This window comes from Myiozetetes cayanensis, unplaced genomic scaffold (assembly GCF_022539395.1).
Source record: "Myiozetetes cayanensis isolate MyiCay16 unplaced genomic scaffold, myiCay2020 scf2-11, whole genome shotgun sequence".
NCBI lineage: Eukaryota > Metazoa > Chordata > Aves > Passeriformes > Tyrannidae > Myiozetetes > Myiozetetes cayanensis.
In genome coordinates this window covers 97,029,899-97,047,200 of record NW_026087411.1, presented here as the reverse complement: position 1 = coordinate 97,047,200, position 17,302 = coordinate 97,029,899, and the positions used below count along the sequence as shown (strand labels likewise).

General features: G+C 37.8%; 1 protein-coding gene across 1 annotated transcript in view; it reads left to right on the top strand.

The window, feature by feature from the left end:
• EIPR1 (EARP complex and GARP complex interacting protein 1) overlaps positions 1-17,302 on the top strand; it is a 234,743-nt gene that overhangs the window by 123,087 nt on the left and 94,354 nt on the right. The window contains exon 9 of the transcript XR_007628946.1: positions 3,390-3,581. The gene's annotated coding sequence lies outside the window, so the exon portion shown is untranslated. The remainder of the gene's footprint in view (positions 1-3,389; positions 3,582-17,302) is intronic.

The following is a 17,302-nucleotide window of genomic DNA, read 5'->3' as shown; positions in this document are numbered from 1 at the left end:
AATGACTACTGAATCCATCAAAAATAAACACATTCATTGTAGCTGACTTTTGAATTTAAAACAACCAGAACAGAAAGTTAAGCCATTGGGCAAATTTGAGGCACCTCACCCCTGTAGTATTCTCATTTCTCGTGTAACAAAACACCTGTGTGCACTTAGTAAGAGGAAACTGGAGTGAATGGGCAAGACCTACAGAGGTGATGAAAACCATCACCTAAGAGTTTTCTATAAGTTCCTAAGAGATATTTATGCATCAGTTCACTTCCAGGCTAAATACATTTTGCAACTGTGGGTGTGCATGACCACTGGAGAAACTTTTCTGTGCATCAGTACAGATTGATTGTCTCTAGGTATTGCACCATGAGCATTACATTTGTTCTCCTAAGACAAAAAGCCAAGTTACTCCTTGGAACTATTTTTTGGATTTTGTTAAATGGCATTGTCCTCTGCATTGTCATGATTCAAGCAGCTGAATGGACAGATCCTGGCCAAACTAATTAGTACCCTTTAAAAATTTTGTGAACACAGGGCCTACTTCTTGTTATGCAGTAGAATGATAAGTTTTAATGCCTTTAGAAGACCTGCAAATAAATACCACTGTGGATGCACACACATCTTAAAGCTGATATCCCAGAATTCCAGATGCTGAATCAATAGCAGTTTTACTGGTGGTTTCAATTGCAATATAAATATATATATATATCTCTAATGATAACAGCATTAAAATTGCTTGTCTAATAAAAAATATTAAAACATAAGCCTGAAAGAAAGTGAAATGTAGGATAGAATATTTCAGTTGAAAAGGATCCACAGCGATCCTTTAGTCCAAGTGCGTGATGGCTTCAGGGCTGACCAACAGCTAAACATGCTAAGGGCATTATCCAAATGCCTCTGAAACACTGAGAGGCTTGGGGCATAATCCCTTGTAGGTAACTGCTCCAAAGAATTGCACCTGAGTCACCTGGTTCAATTTTATAAGGAAAGACTGTACTAACTTTCACTACTTTATTTATAACAAAATTACTGGTTTTTATTTGCTCTGAAAGAGCTCTTTTTTGGGGGGGAAAGGTGGAGGCTGGAGAGAAGCCCCCTTCTGACTATATTGTTCCAACCATCTTAATTTTAAGTTATAATGGGCAAATTCCCAACTTTCTGGTATTCTCTGTTAGAAGCCAATCCCAAGCCTGTCACTGTGATGGTAAGGAAGAAAGTCTTTGGAGAGGCAGCATCTCATTTGCAGTGAATTCCTGGATGGTTTTTCTTAAATTGGCTCTTCCCCAGGAGTAGCTTAAATGTGGTTATCCATTTAAATAGTTTACTACTGGGAAAACAATGCTCTATAAAGTACAAGATCTCATTTGCAAAGGGGGTCCTGGGGACTGAAAGTGGATATACACGTGCCATGTGTTGCAGTCTCCATCTTCTGCTTTTCCTGCTGTTCAGAAATAATTTGAAAATTACCTAAAATAGGAACAGTATATTCAATGGCTGATCAACAGCCTCTGATCTGTCTCCACAGCAGAACCTGCAACAGTAGCCTTCAGCAATAATTCCTGCAGTCCACAGAAAAAAAAGAAGTAAGTGGTTATTGGGAGGAACAGCACAGCCTCTTCCCAGGAAAGATGTCTCAGAGGAAAGCCTTGTCTGTGGTGTGTAGGAGCCTCTGGCCATGGCTGTACTACTAGAATGGATATGCCCAGGAGTATTCTTTGGTCATGAGAGCATCTGCCTGTAGCAGCTTGTGTCCATGCTGATTTAAAAAAAAAAAAAAAAGAAAGAAAAAAGAATAAGTCTCATGCTCTGAAACAGAGAGGCTGCCTCAAAAATTTCTGGCTGAGTGATGCTGTCTTGAATCATACCTATGCTAAAGTATGCCAAGGACAGGTCTGATGGCAACAAAAGTTATTGGAATTATAAAATAAAAGGGTTTTCTTTCCCCCTAGTTTAGGTAGAGAATAAACTAAATCCTTGGGTCATTCATGCTTATTAAAGAGCCCAAACCATGAGTGATAAAAGTTCTAGGGAGAGAAGACTGCTTTCATACATCCAACGTTTCTTCACTTGACATTATGAATAATATCTTTGAGGAAATATACTTCAAAACCATAACAGACACGATGATTGCCCTGAAAATAACAGCCATCTTATTAATGACAAATGAGCACTGGCCCTTGTTACTCATATGCTTCTTTGAAACATCAGAAAATGTTTTAAATACTACCACAAAGCTCAGTAATGTGATGATATTTGTTGGAACCAAACCTGGTATCATCTGTAGTTTTAGTTTTGTTGTCCTACATAATTAAAAAAAAAAAATTGCCTATGTTCTTGTTGTTTTTTTTTTTTTTTTTTGATTTTGGTTGGGCTTTTGTTTTTGTTTTGTGGTTTTGATTGGTTTGTTTGGTTTTGTGTGTTTTGTTTGTTTTATTTGTTTTTATTTTTATTTTATTTTACTCAATACTCTGTTCAGGCTATTGTGCATTCTGTGTTTGGCTGAAATCTTTTTGGAGAGTTTAAAAGACTTCAGAGACACATCTAAGAGTTTTAACACAACTAAAAAGTGTTGGGGAAAAGTAGAAAGATATTCAAATGTGATTTTAATTCTCTGCTGTAGTGTCTATAGTAACAGTGATACACACTTTTCTTAGCATACTCTTAGCATTAAAATTTAATAACATGTAGGGGATATCTGGGCTACTACACATAAATGAAGAGGACAAAACTCCTTTTCAGGCAAAGTACACAACTTCAAAATATGCATGTTTCTCCTATATATTCCACATTTTTTCTGCCATCTGTTTTACCATAAACACAAAAATTAGTTACAGTCCCTGAAGGAAGGAGTAAAATTAAAGAATGCAGGTACCACTCCTGGGTTTTCCAAGTTTTCTAAACAACAGTGATTTAGATTTTCTATATAGAATCACAGTTACTGTATTCAATACATGATTTTTGTTTATTTTTGAGAGGGTAACTTGGAGAAGTGAGCTGAAGTTTCATCTACTTTATAAACCTAGCATTTTATCATGTTGATGTTTGTGTTCTTCCCCGAACAATGGTTTCTATTAGTATCTTGTACAATTACATCTGTTTGATTATTAATGGGTTCATAAAATATATTTTTTTTACCCTATTTCTATTTCATTGTTCGTTCTATCTAAGAAGGAGTTTTCTTTTTAAAAAGACAAAGGGCCCAGTTGCCTGAATGTAATTGTATTCTCAGTTTACTTTAAGCAGAGATTTTAGTTGATCTAAAGTAAAAAAATGTTGGTTTTTAGCTGTAAGCCAAGTGAACAGAAGCTGTGCTTTCCCATTTTTTCCCTTTTATTACCTAATTGTTATTCCTTATTGCAAAGTGTCTGCTATTATGTTATTTATTTATTTTGCAGCAAGTTCCTTTTCCTTTACACTTGTTCTAACGGGTAGTAAACCCTTAATGCCACAGTGACCAATGGTAAATCACAGTGTCTGACACCAGGAGACAAAAGAAGCAGGAGGGATCTGTGAAAAATGCCTGCAAGAAGCGAAGCACAGCATGGATGGAGATGATTCACGTCTCTGCAGTGAATCTTCAGTAAAAGGTAGCAGAGCAGAACCAAAGACCATTTTCACTCATCTTGAATTCATTTCACCTGATCTCTAAAGTATTTCTCTGCTACCCACCAGAGCTTTGAACCAGGCTGCATGTCTGAGTACTGCTTTTTTCTTTTTTTTTTTTTTTTTAATTTCCCTAAAAAAGTGAGAGTAAAAAAGGCAGCTAACAGAGGGAGAAGCTGCATGCAAGGAATGCAGAAAAGAAACCCATTTGGATGTCTGTCTCTCTGTCTATTCCTTAAAACTTTCACACATTTTTGTGCAATCTGATTTAGAATAAGAAGATTTTCAAAAACATGTAATGACCTTAAGTTCCTGAGTCACTTAAATGCTTCTGGAAATGTTACTGGAAATGGATGCATCCATACTTAAACAAAACATGTTTTCTATTTAACAAAGCTGCTGGTAACTTTTGGTTTATTTTTACAGCTATTTTAGCTGTTTCCTTGAAAATGAGTGTTTTTTTCTTTTGCTTTTGCAAGTATTTTAGTGTCTGATTTACTAACTTAGGGCTATCTTATGCCTGTACAAGTCTACAGAAATCTGATGTTACTTTTAATCAAACAGAATCACATTTGTTGCCCTTCATCTTGCAAAGCTATAGGCACATGTATATGTGAGTCACTCACAGACTCAGAGAAAGTAAATTTAAGCTTGCACAGATAAAATGACTTTGAGTTGGGAGTGACCTCATGGATTCCTGTGTTCTTTTCTAATAAGACAACTGCAACCATGGTGCAAGCTGATTTTCCTTGGGTTTACGCTAATGATAGGCCTTGCCCTGTTAGTATGGCTGCAAAGATACTCTGTATTTTTCTGTCTTCCTGGCTGAAAGCTTTTCTGGCTTTCCAGCTGGTGTCTGCAGGTCAAGAGACTTGGGACCCAAGTCTGAGTGCTTTCTGATTAACTTCAACTGAAGCTGGAAAAATCAACACAAGAGTTTGCCACTATTAAGGTATTGAACCTGGATTCCTCACATGTACAAGTTTAAATTTAATTGATTTGGGAGTGGGTTACCTTATTAAATTCTTTGGCGAGGTGCCTGAATTTTTCCTAGCAGTTGAAGCTCTATACTTGTTACCTAGACTGTCCACAACTGAGACTTCAATACTCATCACCTAGGCCCCCTCTTTTCTTATGGGAGCTCTTGGCTGCTGTTCACTTTTGCGACTGAATTTTGGATCCTTCTAAAAGAAATAATTTTTTTCTAAAACTTCTGGGCACCTAGATGTAATACCATTGTTACTTGTGTGCTACCACACAATGTAACTTTTGTTATAAGATTAGACTAAATAGGCTGTTGAAAGTTTAAAATGGAGCTGCTAAGACCTGTGGATCTGAATCTTTGCTAAAGAAGCAGTAATTTACTACCCAGAAAAGGGTAGACAGTTATGGCTAGAATTTGTAATGCCATAGGAAAGTAAAGAATGGCCCATTTCTTCATGCACAAACAGAACAGAATCTTTTTATGCTAAGAAGTCTGCTTTGTGAGCACACACAAGAGCCCCTGTGCTTGTATCTTAATGGAATAAGCCTACCAATATAATATTTATTATGCTCATTGATGCTATATACTGTAAGGTCTTTTACTGTAGAAGCACTTTTGCCTTGCCTGGGTCAACAAATGTAACATCAACCTTTTTACTTTGCTACCACCAGTGATGTTCTAGGGCCTAATAGCTAGAGGTGGGTCTCACTGCATGTCAGCATGATTGCAGTGAATATAGAGCGCTCAGTCTGCTCTGCCTCAGATCTGCAGCTACAGCTCAGGGTGAGAGACAAAGGGAAAAGAGAGAAAACTTGCATGTGTGCATGCGTAGGCAGTGTTAACAGAAGGGAATTAGCTGGCTCAGAGCTTTGATTATCAGCTACAGAGAGTTTCAGCTCTGGTCTCTTGTCTGAATAAGTCAGATCCACAATATCCAAAAGTAGTTGTCAGCTGATGATTATTTGATTGCTTGTGAAGTAATAAGTTTGAAATGGGCCCCCCCAGTGAGACTCACCTGGTGTCTGTGCACCCTTTTCCAGGTGCTCTGGGGCCAGTTGAGGAGGTGATGCCCCCAGGCAGCCCCAGCTACCTCCAACCCTCCCTTTGCTGATGTGAGGACTGCCTCTGCCACAGGTCTGTTGCCAAGTTGCTGGTGTAATTTCTCCCAAACCCATTTTTGTTAGAATGAGCCAAATAACCCTAAGAGTATTGGCTAATCTGGCTGGTTCTGCCAGGGAGATGGCCATCCAAACCCTTCTACCAGCAGTCTGGAGGAGCTGGTGGGCTGCAGTAGTGGGACTGGCAGGTGGGGCTGGGATCAGCAACCTGTGCAGCCAGCACAGCTTCATCTGCAACAGGATTGATGGGGATCTACAAATACTAATCTGCTTCCTTCACTCTTGTGATAGCTCCAACTGATTTCTAGGGAATAAATCAAAGTAAGAAATCACCCACTTGGCCTTACCATCCTTTGCTTTTTTCTGTTATGCATGTCAGTGAGTTAATGATTGTGGCTTAATCTATTAAGACTAAACCTTGGGCTCATTACAAGCACAGCCATATAACAACTGCTTTCTGTGAAATCAGAGGTTAGTTCTTAAATGAGGAGAGAGTTTTTAATTCTTTGACCTACAACAATGCAAAGGTGCTCAATGCAGGGAATATAAACACTTATCCCAGACCAGCCTGATAAACAATTACTCCTCTGGCCATTCCTTAAACCTGGTAAAAGTGAGTGGCATAGAGTGTGGAAGCTCCTGGTTTCTGTGAGTCCTGCAGTCAGGACAAGGGCTGTAATTTTCCAGTAGTTTTGACAAGTATTGAATTCACTGTTAAACATTTAAAGGAAAGAGTGAGAAGTAGAGATCTTCCTTTGGTTCCAACATTTCTTGAGATGTAGTTTTGCATTACTGTTGTATTATAAATCATGTATGGTACTAATGGCATGAGACATTTCAGTGGGAGGGAGCAGCAGCAGCTATCCTAGGGACAGGTGTGAGGTGTGGCCCTGAAGTTTACCTTTCTGGAGCCTCTTTCTCAGCACAAGCTGCAGGTAATAACCATGTAATGGAAGTTGTCACCCTTTGGCCTCTGCACTTTTAGCCCTCAAATAATGACCAAAAATGTGAAGTCATTCAAATTAAAAATTTGCACCTGTCAAGCTATAAGTACATAGAAGAGAAGGTCTGTTGTTCAGCCATTTAAAAAGAAGTTGAAAAGCCTCTGCATTGGAGCATGGTTGCCATTAGATAAGAATACATTTTTAAAGAGCATACTCTTATTTTAATTAAATTCTCAATATAATCCTAATTTTTTTGTCTCATTATTTTAAGTGCAACATGTTAACTCCACTAAAACCAACCCACTGTCACAGTTCTCTTTGTGTGTTTTACACGTATCTTCCCCAGCCGTATCACCTGTCAACAAGTTGGTTACCATTAATGATCTATTTAGTCATGTGGTTCCCATTATTTCAAGATTTAAGTTCTTTTTCTGACGGTAACTGGCAACGTGAGTGTGATATGCTTCCTCCTGGGCATCTCTGCTCTGTGGTAGCATTGGGCTGCAGCTGGCCCAGCTTGGGAGGTGTGGGATGAGGGGAGCTGCCAGGGATTGCACCACAGTGTTGCCTGCACTTCTGAACGGAGCATCAAACCCAGAACAGTGCTGGTTAAAGAGGTGACTACGATGAGCTGTGATTTACCTTGGTTGTGTCAGATATCCCATACAGGTCTGAATGGGGTATCTGTGGCATTTCCTCACAGCATTTTACTGGGCAATTGGAGAAATTTGTATACAACATGGGAAAGGTGGGTTTGCTGGTTGTTTTAACTGGAAACTCTTGTCCTCTCAAAGCCTTACTTTGTACCAGCCCAGCAACCCCACTCCACCTGGTCCAACTAGTTGACATTTTAAGTTTTACATGGAGGCACAGCCAGATGTGGTCGTTGTGGCTGCAGCAAGGATTGACCAAGCAGTTCTTATCCATCCCACCCTATGCTGCTCATTTCTTCGCATAGTACCTGTCACGAGAAAAGAGATGATTTCCTCAACCCTTAATGTGGAGATTTCCTCAACCCTTCGTATTTGATTTGTCTGTCAGTGCCCCAGGAAAGCCAAGACCCTCATGCCTGACCAGTCCGTCAGGGTCCCAGTTAATTGCCAGCGCCCAGGAAGGACCACCACTAACAGCCTACGGAATAACACTCTTTGTAATTATAAAATTGTGACAGGTTTAAGGATTGCCGGTGATAGTAGCTGACTGCAAAAACATATTCAAGGCACTACACAGACAAGCTCTAATCCTAATAAAAGTATTCAGCATGTGTAGAGTACAATTTTTACCCAAGAGGTGTTCCTATGGGGGGGAGAAGATAGGTTCAGCCCATTGATGGATCCCAGCAGTCTCTATGGAGTCTTCCCTCACTTTTCCCCCATTCTTGGCTTACTTTTATACTATTTCTTTATGTTTAGGTAGAGCTTGAGTGGCTCTAGTCATAAATACCTTTGTTACTGATTGGTGTGAAATTCTCTCGCTTTGCTTTTAAAGATACAGTCAAAAAATATAGAGCCCATGCCCAGTAGAAGGTGGTCATACCTTGGAGGCAGGAAACTTTGGGATGGAGGTGTGTGTTAATATTACAGTTAGGCTTTAATGAACCAAGTTCATCTGAGGAGAAGGATTTCACCACCATTGTTGGCTCAGAAGCAGGACACCTCCTATCTCCCTCAACTGACAGGTGCTGTGCAGTTTATCAGTTGCAAAGTACCACTGAGTTCCCCTCCCTGTAAGGATTTCCACAGAGCTTGGCTGCTGTGTCTCCACTCCAATCCACCCTCTGTTCCATTCCCCTTAGCAGGTGCTTGCTGTTGTATGGGGAATGATCGTGGAGCTTCAACCGCATTCCATCCAGGGAGTAGCACCTGCATTTTACCCTGAAATTTCCGTACCGTTATAACTTCTGGTTAGAATATGAACATAGCTTCTCAATTTCCTCTAATTTTTACCTCCAGCTGTCTTCCCACTGTACAAAAGGGTAGCTGTTCTGTGGGCTTTTGTGTTTGAGAGGTTTCCAAGGAGGGTGAGAGGTGATCCTACCTAAAAAAACCTTAAGATAGGGATTGTGGATGGAATTTGGGAAAGGAGGGAAATCTGAATTACAGCTGGACTGAAGATGCTGTCACAATGCGCATTTGCCAAAATCTGGAGATGTTGCTGTGATGGTGTACTTTCTGAGGAAATATTGTAGGACAATACCATCTGTCCAGGATCTGTAAAGTTCTTTGTTGATTTATTGGAGTCAGTATTGTCAAGGTTTTATTTTCAAGTATTTATTTAAAGTTGTATCTACATTTGAGTGTTCACAATGCTGTATACTTATTATACTTATTATATATATTTATTTATTTCTGTGTAATATGTCTGGATAAAAGCATGGACCAACACTTACCAGAGGTGATATACAATCTGGTGTTATTTTAGCACAAATGCTTACTGTTCAGCTCCTGCATAAGACTAGCCATGACAGCTGATGATTTAAAATGTATGATGCAACATGTTGTCAATATGATTTCAGCTCCAAAAGCATACAAATTCTATTTTAGTCTTCTTGTCTTTGCACATATAATTTTAAACAAAGAGCAACTCTGGACTCTTTTGACAATTTTATATCTTATTGGATAATATAATATGGATTATATACAACAGAGAAAAGTACAGTTTCCCCACAGACTACACCCTGACAGATTTGCAGTCTGCTGAATCCTGCAAAGAACTGAGGATGTGCACTAGAATGCATTGTCTCCTGCAGGATGCTGTGAACTTGCAAGTTGTTTTCTTTGCAATTGCTACAGTTTTTAAAGTCAGGTAATAGCAGTAGAAGACTAAGTGATAGATTAAAAAAAATAAAATTTATGAGCAGTGTTTTTACATTTAGAGTAATACACATTGTAAATCAGATCATTGTCTAGTTTGCTAATATGTGGCACATTGTGCTGCAATGTAAAACTAGAGCAGACCACTTACCAAATCTGGAGTGCTATTACTTAATTGAATGCATGTCACGTGCCAAAAAAAAGCAGACATAATATATATAAAGACAAAAGTGGAATAGGATGATGTGATGGAGAAAAGCATAATGCTTTTTACTTTGACACGAGATGATGAAGTGACCACAATTTATATATTTTGACCCTTTTCATTCACCTATTTCATGCCAGCAATGGTATTTATTAATTTATCATCAGCATTTAAAGTATTAATATTATAACTTGTAAATAATATAGTCAGATGCAGACTTGAATATTTTAAATCAGTGGTGAATTTATCACAACACTGCACTAAAGAAACCATGGCCTCAGGATTTAAAACCAAAATTAGTAATGAAGTAAAGAAGTTGTTAGTTAGTGTGTTGGTGTCAGATTTGGCAGGGCGAAGACGAGTCATTTTGTAAATTTAATCCCTCTCCCACAAAGATTGCCTAAGTTAACTATTAGTAATTTGATATTTACTATTTAATGAGCTCAGATTGAAGCAGATACATTTTCATCTTTATGTTTATCCTTATGAAAGTAAAAACTGATGTATTATGCAAATGGTCTTGTCTCTGGTAAAACCACCAGCTTCCTTCATTCATGCTGACTTGTCTGTGTGCTCCCATGTTGACACCTTCATTTTGAATATCCCTCTAATCCCTTATTTATTGATTTATAGCTGTCTCATCAAGAAAACAGTTCCTTGCAGCTTATTTCACTTCTGTTGACTAAAAGATGTTGATAAAAAGCAGCCTCTTCCCAAGGCAGTTTTGGACTTGCTGTGCTTGGGTTCATGAATAGCTCAAGAATTTGCTCTTGTGTGCTCTTGGTACTGTGAGAGAAAATCAGGTCTTAAATAACCTCAACCAAATCATCCCTGTCATGGTGAGTGACCAAGCCAAGAAAATTTTCATATGATGTAAAGAAACAAGTAGAGTGAAGGGGCAAAAGTGATACTGATAACTAGAGCACACTCACAGAAAACAAGTGTGTCTAAACTGAAGGTGTAGAAGTAGGAGCATTTCAGACCCCTTTGAATTTGAAGGGTGTGATTGCCATATTATTTTGTGTCATGATTTAACCCCAGGCCCACAGAGCCACTCACTCACTCCCTCAATGGGATGGGGGAGAGAATCAGAAGGGTAAAAGTGAGAAAATTCGTGGGTTGAGCTAATGACAGTTCAATAGGTAAAGCAAACATCACACTCACAAGCCAAGTAAAACAAGGAATTTATTTAGCACCTCCCCTGGGCAAGTGTTCACCTATCAGGAAAGCAGCATTCTATCATGCTTAATGGTGACTTGGGAAGTAAAACACCATCACTCCAAATATTTCCCACCTTTCTCCTACTTTCCTCTAGCTATAAATGCTGAGCATGATGCCATGTTGTGTGGAATATCCCTTTGATTAATTAGGGTCAGCTGTCCTGGTTGTGGTCCCTCCCAATTCCTTGTGCACTCCCAGGCTCCTCATTGCGGGGGTGTGGCACAAAGAGCAGAAAAGGCTTTGACTCTGGGCAAGCACTGCTCAGCAATACCTAAAAAAATCTCTTTTATCAACACTGTTTTGGTCACAAATACAAAACACAGCCCCATACTAGCTACCATGAAGAAAATTAACTCTCTCAGCCGAAACTGTCTTGACTTACCACCTCCCATTCCCAGTTGTCTTTTCATACTACTCCCTGAAATCCAGACAAGAACTTCTCATTTAGGTAACTCTTTGCAAACTCCCTAATGCAATCTGAGGAAGTAGGAAAAATAGTGAAGCAGTATTAGGACAGTGTAAATAGTAGTGCTTGCATAATTCTTTCTTTAGAAGCATGCACTGATTTGTCCTTATGATTATTTTCCTATTTGAAGATGATATAATATAAAAATATCATTAAAATGGTAAAAATCAGGTCTTTTGTCTTAAGTACTCCTCACTCCAGAAGCTTCTGGAAAGCAGATGCAAATGTCCACTAACCACATACACAACAAAAAAGGCTGAGTCTAAATTATTTATGTGGTGTGCTCAGTGGGAGGGGGATAAACAAGGCACAGACAACAGTTGCTGCTGTGGGATGGTGCTGAGCTTGTCATTGGCCCTGGTGTGAAGAAATGCTGCATGGAGGGGTTGCAGATGAGCCTGTGCATGAGGGTCGAGGACCACGTATTTGTTGTGAATGTTTATAATTTCTCTGATAATAGATTATCATGTACAATGCAGAGAACAGAGAGCAACCCTCACCTCTCCTTCCCTTGAATAGCAAGTCACCTTATCCTGTGATGTACAAGGCAAAATAATTGCATCTCAAATGTGTGGTGCATTTTTGTTTAGAAGGTTAGCACAAAATTGATTTATGAAACAATTTCCCTGTTTATGTCAGAGAGGCCATCTTCTGGTGAGTAATTACATGTGGGTTTCTCCAGTATGGAGACATATACTTTTGTGAAGATAGGTATAGTTGTTGCTTTTCATTACATAAATCTCAGAGGAAATTCTCTCTAGTTGCTCATGAGAAATTTTTTTCCTGTGACATGATTTCAAAGATTGATTCTAGGTGATTTTGGAAGAGTAATTTTTTGAACTATGTTTACCTGTGCTCACAGTGACATGATCTTGTGCTACTCTAGAGGTAACTGTCCCCTTTTTATCTCAAAATCAATTATGTGTTCATCTGAGATTAACATATATGAGAATACCTGTACAATATAATTGCATTTAACATGGAAAAAAATCGTCTTCCTGGTCCTCACGCTACCATCTTGGCTTTCAGTTTGGTAGTGGGCAGCTCAGGGCAAAAATACTCTCCTGACCTGGTGCCTTTATTTTATCACAGTCATCTGTCAGAGGCAGACACGATTTATGCATAGTGATTGGAGTTTTTTTCATCTTTTTACGTTGATTTTAAAGTAATTTTTTCAAACTTTGCTACCTGAAGTTATGTACCTAAGTTATTGCTTGTTTTTTCTGAGTATCCATTTTAATCATGTAAATACTGAATTAGATTCAGATGTCCAGTAGATTTAATCTCCGAAACTTGAAATAGTGCTCTGCCTTTCTTTTTTTTTTTTAGGAAGTTATAGGGTTTCCAATGAGTTTCCTTAAACAAGAAAAGCTGAACATTAAATGAGTTATTTACTCTTTATAGCCTTATATTCAATCTGGGAATACAGCAAGCAAAAGCATACAAAATATGTTTGATATGTTATTAGACATGTTAACACCAACATTTTTAAAAATAGTATTTTTATGAATTTTTTTAGATAAAGTGATTTTAAATGTAACATACAGGAAAGAAATTAATTCATTGAATAAGCTGATGCTGGGAAAAATCAGGCTCCAGTTTTAAGAAATTGTGGTGATTCTACAAATCCAGGATCCTTGTTTCAAACAGGATTCCTTTTAATTTGTAGATATTTTAACTTTACTTCCTCCCTTCCTTAGTGTGGACTGAAAATGCACAGTTTTTTCCAGGGAAAATTATATTCTCCATTCCTGCTTAAATTTCAACTCTAATTTCAGAATTTGGTTTTCGTGTTAGTGGAAATAATTTTGACAATGCTTTAACAAAAATGAAACTTACTTTGTCTGATTTTTTTACTGTTTATTGGGGCATGCCTTTAACACTTAAATATTCTTTTTCCAATCTTATTATTAGGATTCTTTGAATATTAAGATTCTTTGGAAGAGAAGAAGAGGAGATTTTGTTCCAGAGTATTTTGAGTAGAAGCACCATGGATTCTTTTCAGCTGGTTTTATAGTTATACAGTTTCTCTAATAAAAGCAGAGTACATATTGGTTTGAATGCCTAGAAGTATATTTCTCAGTTGTTGTCATGTATTAGGCAGAGTCTTGTATTGGAATAATGAAAAATATAGCTCTTCTAAACATGTGGATATGAAGGAAGTATGTCAAGTCTGATGAGTACATGAAATATTAACAGAAAATTCTCTTACACATATGGGGACTTCTGTAAACCCAGAACACACCCGGAGTAGTTCAGGGTCAGCTCTCTAACAGGATGGGCAGTTGAAAACTCTTCAGGCAGATGATTTCTGGCAAGGTGGTCCAGAATTTAAACCTCCATGACCTTCTACCAAACCTTAGATAACAAAGGCAGATTAGAAATAGTACTAACTGCGGTCATAAAACTCATTCACCCAGACTGAAATCTTCCTTAAAATAGAAGTTACAACCTTCCTGGGAGGCTCATTCCTAAGGATTAACAGAGCATTCACTACCTGTGGGAAAAATATGGGGCTGAAATTGGAAGGCATCATTTTATAAAGCAGGACAGAGACAGAGAGTTGTGGCAAGGGGAAGCAAGGCTACCTCTGGCATCTCAGAAGAACTCATTAAGATGAACTTAGTGTGGGGGGAAAAAAAATCACTCGGCATGAACATTACTGAGAAACTAGCTGGTCCCCACACTGGCTGGCTCTGGTGAGTGGAGGCGAGACAGACGCAGAACTCTGGTTGTATTGATCTGGGTAATAAAAAATTTAAAAAGAATAAGAATTTTTTTTTTTGTAGGATCAGAAATGAGCTAGGAAACCAATTGCAACATAGGCTGGTAACTTACTGATCAGAGTTCAGGGCAGCTGGAAGTAGAATAAAGGACATGGGGAGGGAAAGGCCAGCAGCAAACCTAGAAAAAAATTGGATAAACCTTGGCATATGGGAAAACTGGGAGCCACATACATAACCTCCTAATCATGCTATATGGCAGAAATTTAAAAGAGAAGCAGAGACAGGACACTTACCTCTTTGTGAAGCTTGTAGTTATACAAATTCATAGTACATACAATTCATGGTACAATCTTGAATTACAAGTTTCTCCTTGCTTTGTCCTACGTGGTTGGCCAGCTATTGTCCATTGCAATTTTTAGATATAGATCTTTTATGATATAGACAACCATGTCGATTAGTAGATGGTTGAGATTAATATATTTGTGGTGCCATTAACAGACATACATTGTAGTATACAGAAAATGGATTATTTATTCATACATCGAATAGTTCCCAATGGACTAGACATTTTATAACCTACATGGAAAATAGGTTCTGTGAGATCAAAATATAAATGTTATAACTGAAGTGGGAAGGTTAGGAGAGGGAAGAACTTGCTCATTAAAAAGTGCATTTCCCTAAGAAATGAAATAACTGGCTGCCATGCTGTCCTCAGTTTCAATGCTATTAATAAACTGATGGGCATGGCAGCAGACAGACTTTAGTAGAGTACTGAGGAAGCCTTGTGGATTGCTCCAGAGGATGTTCTAGATGCTATTGTGTCCTGGCTTACTCTGCTGGAGGATGCTGAATAGAATATGTACTCCACTCCTTGACATTGCTTACCACTGTGTGCTACAATCAGCATGAATTTCCGATGTTTAGAAACTTACATTGAAAATGGACCTAATTTGCTAATCTACTGACCTGCAGAATTGTTCAGAAACCCAAAACATCTTACATGTTACTTAGTTAAATTGCTGCTTTCTGCGTTTTCATTCCTAAATAACAGTAGTGAATGATAACTTGTACAAACAATGGTGACATGATTTAATATTCTCAAAATGTAATTTGACTTCACATGTGATTTAAAATACAGTGAAAAGACTGTTATCTTTTCACCTGCAAGAAAACAAATTTTAGTTTTGCAAGTACTCTGGGCTGCTTTAGAAACATTATAATGAAAGAGGTGACCACCTCTTAATGACCTCTGGTGATGGCCTATAACACTCCAAAACAGGAGTAATCTGTCTTTTAGGAATATGAACAAAAGGTATTTATAGTTGTCTGAAACTACATAAGTATATAAGAAAAATCTTGATGTATTAAAAATTGGTGATGAATAATAATGTCTTTATCTTTAATGCAGTATATTGATATATTCTTATATATATAATATATATTACATATATTTGTCATATTATATATATATTTATATACTCTTTATATTTTCTATGAAGTGTTTGTTTCAATACAGGCTCAACTTTATGTGTTTTCAATCCTTCTAGTTTCAATATACCTAGTCTAATTTTTATACAAGAGTTTTAACTGAGATACATTCACATTTTTTACATATGTCCTACAGCATTCTATTGCCAGACTCATCATCTGCAAAAGGGATTGCTGCACCCTTAATGAAACAACTTGTCCCAACACCATTGACGTAGTGGTTTAATATGCTCCAGATTTTTCTGAGTTGTATAAGCAGATTTTGAGGAAATTTCAGAAGTCCTCCTCATCTTTCTGTGTATGACAATGTATCTGTAGAGACAGGTATAGAGCTGTGGTATTAAATTCCCTCTCTATCCTCAGAGATGCTCAAAAGCCATCTGGACATGGTCAAGGGCAAACAGCTCTAGGTGACCCTTCATAAATGGAGGGTTTGGCCACATGACCTCCAGAGGTCCCTTCCAAACCCAACCATTCTGTCCTCTAATTACTCTGATGACAGAAATTACAGTGTGTGTGGATATACGTTTCACAGAACACTTATTTTTATTCATCAAATTTGAGATTCTCATCACTACAGAATACAGTCATTGAGAGAAACATGGATTTTCTTCTGATATGTAACCATACTGAGCTTTGTGCTTTTCTGAGCTTTCAGCTCTAACTACATATTGAAGGTGCACATTTTATTAAAGCTGACATTCTTATGAATTTCTGTACTCACAGGATACTGGTTTTTGACCTCTTTTTCTACACTTTTTGGATTTCTCATATGACTCTACATCCTTTAGAAAAGATTCCTATTTCTGAACCACAGTGCAGTTGTTATTTCCCTTCTTATTGCTTGCATCTTAGTTTCAGTCATCTCCAGCCTTACGTATCCAAATGTTTATGACCCTTTCCTGTCTTGCTTTAAGTAGTGTTTGAATTCCTTGAAGGGATGCAGAGTTTTGTCTTGGACTTCCCATAAGACTGGCATTTTGCTCCCTCTTCCAAGACTACTTGGTTGCTCTAACAGTGTCTGTGAGTGCAATGTACTAATGATAAAGGAAAGTTGTGCTTCATTCTTCAAAGCTACAGTAATACTTTAAGGCGTCCTGTTCAAAGATCTTTTAGTCAATGACATCTTCATAGATTTTCAGGAGAAAACAAGTGAAATAGGAAAAGGCCACAGTATCTATGAACTCTTTATAGGCTTTCATACCATGATTGGGTTTTTTTGAGTAAAACAATGATATCATGCTTGACTCATTACAACACCTCCCAACACATACACACATTTGTTTAAAATTATTATATCTGCTAGGAACACCTGAAATTTCTATATTAAGAAAATCAAACTCTATCACTTTAAATGTAGGACATCATTCTTTGGTTTCCAAATATGCTGCTTGTTTCCACATATGCATTCAGTTGGACCAGTTACTTGACTGTAGTGATGAAAGTTATCCATATACATGAGTAAGCTTGTGGCCTGAGTTAAGTGTTTCTTTTTTTTCGTGCAGGGAATAGAATTCATAACATAGGTCAGAGACCATTTACAAAAGCTTTTATAAAAAGTTTTATATATGAAAGAGTAAATTAAGGAAATCACTCTTTCCCCCCTTCAATCATTTCACTTAAATCTAGATTTATCTGCATATAAATATATAGAACATTTTCTGTAATTGCTCTCCTAGCAGAGCAGATGATTTGTCAGTAGATAATAATATACTCAACACTTAAGTAATTCCTTCATA